The sequence below is a fragment of the Mercenaria mercenaria genome, chromosome 6 (assembly GCF_021730395.1).
Source record: "Mercenaria mercenaria strain notata chromosome 6, MADL_Memer_1, whole genome shotgun sequence".
In the NCBI taxonomy this organism is placed as follows: domain Eukaryota; kingdom Metazoa; phylum Mollusca; class Bivalvia; order Venerida; family Veneridae; genus Mercenaria; species Mercenaria mercenaria.
Window position 1 is genome coordinate 59050914 of NC_069366.1, and position 6000 is coordinate 59056913.

The following is a 6000-nucleotide window of genomic DNA, read 5'->3' on the forward strand; positions in this document are numbered from 1 at the left end:
AATAGTGTGATATTTATTTCTAAAGTCATTATATGTTCAGTGTAAATATACTTCGTTATACCCAAGTGGAAACTGGCAGGTATTCGAAAATGCAGCTGTCTGATTGGTCAGTTACAACCCCTCATGTATTGTGATGTCATGATAAAGTTATGAATCATCAATCCTAAAACGAAAGGTCGTCAAATTGACTTACAATGGCTTAGCTATTAGTAAAAAATCTAAATCGCAGACATAAGTTTCGAAAGACCATGTTTCAGGAATATTGTTTCCCAAAATACTTCCAATTTCTTTTTTCATTTTAACTTCTTAGGTTAATTTCATACCATTAGTTTTAACTTTAGTCATTTTTTAAGGAATCCCGGTGCAACATGCTTTTTGCTAATTGCTTTTTGCTACTTGCATTTCATGTTTTGCTTTTTGCGTTTTGCTTTTTTCGACGGTTGTGTTTAAGATCGTGACAGCCCCTGCTGCTGAAATTCATGATCTGCTCGACTTTTATTTTTAGAAACTGCTTTACGTAAACGTTATTGTAAACATAGTAATATATTTGTATGTAATATTTCTTTTTTAGATAAACATGATCAACAATTAGGTAAAAATTGTCGTCTTATCGGTAAAATTATCCCCCTTGAAATCACCTGGCAGTGCGATATCGATTTTTATCTGGTTGATATTTTCCAATAGAAACAAAGAAGGAAAAATAAGTTTGAACAAATATTATTTTAATTAGAATAAACACAATATTTATTATCCTATTGAAGTGTTCGTCATTCTTTTCTCTTTACAACGATATAAAAATTATTTATCTAAAATGAAGAATTAATGCTTCCCTTGGCGATTAAAAAACATCAATATCAGTCTCTGTTTACGGCATATAGTTACTGAATAAAATAAGCAAAAACCTGTGATACGTATCTTATTCTTTTCCCTGTAGCCACTTTATTCATATATTGAGAATATTTATTATCCTATTGAAGTATTCTACAGACAATAAACTTTTAATATATGTTTTTAAGGCCACACCAAATTGATAAGTTGTTCATCGGATTTTTTTCTGAAAAATTTGAGGCGGCGAGCGAAAAAATAATTTAAATATTTTTTTTGGTTTTTGAGAAAAGCAGGAGCGAGCGAAGAGCGAAGAAATATATTTGTCTTCATTTGGCTCTCGACTGACTAATAAAACCCTTAAAATAGAATGTATAGCCCTTTTAAATTAAAAAGTAAGTACCCAGGGATTGAGAAAATCTAACCCGCAGAAGCACAACAAAGCGAACTCGTGAAAAAAGGTAATAACATTGTCATACAGTACACTGTAATCAAATATCGAATCGAATATTTACTGTTATGAAAATGTAGCATTCTTAGCTGACTTTACAAAGTTTTTGATACATCAGATATCTATGTGAGTGTTGCTAGATCTATTAAAGCTTCTGATTTGAAACTTAGAACAGTTATTTACTGTCAAAGTCTACACCAGGAGAAACAATACTCTTAAGTCTGAATCTAGACAGAGTTATGCCCCTTTTTAACATAGAATATTTTTAATTAAGTTTTATATAATGACCAATAGCTCTGTATTTTAATAGCTTCTAACTATTATGCCCCTTTTACTGGCAAAGCTCTGATTTAGAAAAGTCGAGCATGATGTCTTATGTACAGCTCTTTTTTTCTAACTTTAAACTTTCATAACATATTAAATTTGTTGAAACAAAGTCTCAATTAAAGTCTGAAATGGAGATTAACGTGCATTAACATTAGTCTACTAAATGATTGGAAAATTTGAAAATCAAAACTGTCCTGAAAACAACTCGTAATGTAAATTCCTTACCCCACCAACTTTCGTATGCAAATGCTGATCATTTAGACAGGAAAACACAGAAAACAGATAAGTGACATGCATCAATAAGTATTTACCCTTACCAAAATAATATAGATTGATGTTATCAAACAAATTAGTATGTTTTTCTTCATCCAGTTTTCAATGAAATAAATCGATTTTTGTAGTATGTAATTTGGTAAACATTTGAAGAAAATGGCGTAACTGCATAAAGGGGAAATAACTTTAATGCAACTTAATATAAGTATTATGATTTATTATAGACGATGTGTACGTAGTATGTATTTATTTTGATTAAGATCCATTTGAGAACAATCTGGGACTGGAAGTATAAGCATTTATACACTTTTACGTCCGTAAAAAGTAGCGCACCAAAAAATTTTAGATTGATTTTTTTCGATGGGGCGAGCGCAAGCCAAAAACAAAAAAAATTATTTTTTTTGTGTTTCTGAAAATATACGAGCGGCAAATCCGATGAACAACTTTTTAATTTGGTGAGGCCTAATTTGAAATTATTTTAATGTCTTCTTGCTTCCCTAGACGTTTAACAGTTGGTGATTTTTGTATTATTTCTTTATTTGCCGTGTCCGTGGTATTTCCGGACGCGTGCGGAAACGCACGAACCCGCCCGAAGTTTAGCTGCCGATGATACAGAAAATATTATTGTTACAACATAGTATTAAGTGATAATAATTAGAGATAGTACCTAAGTTTTTCAAATCATAGGTTTGACGTTAAAAAGCTTTGAAATGAAGACAAATGTCCATATATTTCTCAAAAACAGAAATATAGACAATATTTTAACCAGAAGTGTGGAGTTATGAGCATTTAATATTTTCATGTTAAAGAAAATTTTGTGATCAAGGAAATGTAACTCTTCTCGAATATGGAGAGCATAAACATCAAAGGCACATAATATAGTGAATATTTACTAATTGGGTTCATTTGATTTAACATTCAACTTTGATCTGGATTGCTAAATAATGATCCATGATACTGTGTGCTAAAAAATTAGAACATCTGGAACAGTTTATTAACAGCAAAACTATGCTTTAGCAGAATGCAAATAGTGAAGCTCTAACTGGGACTCGAACCCAGGACCTCTCACACCTAAGGCAGACGCTCAACCTCTTCCCTATAACAGCAGCAGCTAACAGATATGCAGTTTAATTGCCTGGATTACATTGCGTGAACTGGAACAATAATCGGTGACTCCGAATTATCGGCGTATTCGCTTTGTTACCTAACGGCAATTTTCGTGTAAAGAAAAAATATAATCTAATGCTGCCAACGTCATAATCGGTCAAATCTGCCCAAATTTCTCTGACGTGTTGTTCAGAGTATGAACTTACTAACTGGTAGTACCAGTGAAATATAACTTACACTGAATCTTTCATATTTGCCCTTTTAGCAGCTGTCGAACGGAAAAGACCGTGAGCTTTGTCCAAATATAAGTAATTATTTTACCAGTTTCGCGAGGATTTCAATTGAAAGGAAATTACAGTTACAAACTAAATACCTTTCTGCAACACATGGAGTCATTAGCATTCACTGTCAATCAGTATTATGACTAAGATCGAGTGTCATTCATACATTTCAAAGATTACAGACGGAGTCTTTTGTTTACATTTTTTATCATAACCGGTGCATTTGTAAAAATCACTTTAGTTTGAAAAATCAATGTATGCGAAAAGCTATGGTACGGTCTCTATAATAATAGTGCGGGAATAATTTCAGTTATATTAAGGCGAACCATAGTTTTTGGGAATTACAAGCTTAACGCAAAAGAAATGTTACAGGGAAACATGCTGACGTATCATGTTAATAAATAAAATAAAATATAAGACATGATGCACGTTGCAACTATATATATTTCTTTCTAAACCACCGTCTCGTATTTTAAAGATTCGTTTAATTATACTTATACCCCTTAGTTTAAGTTTTAACCATAAATATGTTATAAAGAATTTATATACTGCAACATTTGAGTAAATTGTTTTCGGAGCCTCTGAAACAGCAATATTAAAGCGCTTTTCGATAGTTGTTTATTACCAATTAACAGCTTTTTGCAAGTTATTGCTTATCAACACCTTTTTATTAGGGGATTAGGGACGATCAGGTCTTTTTATTACACAGATAATAATCTTCTCGGTGACTGCGTAAGAGCATTTTGAAAATTGTAACATGTTTAATGAACGAGACTTCAATACACAATAAATATTTTGTTTCATTTTCAAGTACAAATGTTGTTAGATACATAAGATAATGGGACAGTGATTGAGTATTTACTTGTATTTGATTAACAGTATTTTTTCCTGAATACCTGAATACAGGTTAATTGTTCGGTATTAAAGTATAGATATATAGAACACCTGTTAAAAGTTCGCCTAAGAGTGAAAATATTATAGTATAGAAGTTTTGTGACAACATTGTGAAAAATTGTCGTTTATTAATTTATTAGTTTATTCAAAGAAGTATAAAATACATTTTTAATTTTTTATAGCTCTTTGGTTTATTGTCTCTCCTGAAAATTATTATGTACTTTCTCTGCTCCATATTATATAATGCTTTCACTTGCTGTAGGCATTGTATTTATGCAATAAATTGAATTGAACTGAATGTACGCACAGCTAATCTCAAGAAGGTATAGCACGCGCTAAAAGATATGAAAAATCTGTAATCCCCTGTTCATATAGTAAAAATATTCGTGACAGTTACTATGAAAAACCTTTACACTACATTAGTGTCACTTTATCCTAAATCTTTTCTAAAAGACGTTTTCTACGGTGTGCTTGTTTTATTCTTAGGTTTTCCACTTTTTATTTTAAAAATCTGACATTTATTAAATCAGTCAGTCAGTCCCTTTTGAGAAACCTTGAGAAGTCATAATTCGCACATACTTTATTACACAATGACTGGCTCGGGGGCAAATAGGTCACACTTCCAATTAACAGGCTCTGGTGTCATAAAAAGATACTTTTACATTGTCAAGTATGTTTGCTAGTTTGTTTTTCTGTTCATTTTACACCAGTGTGTGACAATATGTTTTTCAACTGTTCATTACATAGCAAAATTAATTTTAACAAGTTAAATATGATTAATAATAATAATAAAAAACGCATTTCACATCCATTTATAATAACTGAAAATGAAATTGTCAAGTTTGTAAGCACTTTTAAAAAATATTTTTTTTCCTGCTTTCTATTTTTTAAGATAATAGTAGTTTCATGTACATGTATGTTATGCTCGCCTAATATACATGATTTTGTGTATTTATATTTGTTTTTATGTCTCAGTTTCTTTAATGTAAAATATAAAGAAGATAATATAGTGTTGATCATATTTTCATATACTATGCCAAAGAAGTATAAAACACTTTTTTATAGCTCTTTGACTATGCAAAATAAAAGAATAAATAACGTAGTGTCTTCTTTTTTCCGTTCCGTATTTTACATTATTGAAAAACAGAATTAAACCAAGTTGATGACTATATTTGCTGTTGCTGTTTTACCGGTTCTTAAAATTGGTGTAGAATAAATCACCCTTCCCACTACGTTTTTACAGGAGATCTCTAATCTATAATCCTTGTTTTTTTTTTATGATCGGCACCTCCCGTGATACGATAAGCGGAGATAGCCGAACCATAACGATCTAAAAAATATCCGATAGTGATCGATATTTAGCTAGACGGTCGAAGGGAGACAACAAGGTATAGCGTTGATCTCAATAAACAAGGAAAGATAATAGAATCGATTTTTGCCCAATTCTTCAGTATGAAACACAATTAGTCTGACTGACGTACACGATCTTACTTAAGCAAAACACAAAAAAACATTGGATAAGAACTACTCAAGTTAGAGATCGGACAACTTAAGTGGACGCTGCCCGCCGCCGCAGGTGTTCTAATAAAACAAATACGTCCAGTTTCAATGGCGTATAAAAAGTAGGTAGCAAAAGACATGTCGCACATGATTTCCATAAAATACCACTGAGTTCACTGCCTTCGATATTTTAAAAGCCCGTGTAGATGTCTTTTAGCTTTTAGTTGATGTTTAAAAAAGCAAAATGCAATATAGCAAAGGCATAGAGGAAAACGCAAAAAGCAAATAATGACACGCAAATAGCAAAAAGCATGTCGCACCGGGATCCATACAGCGGTAACA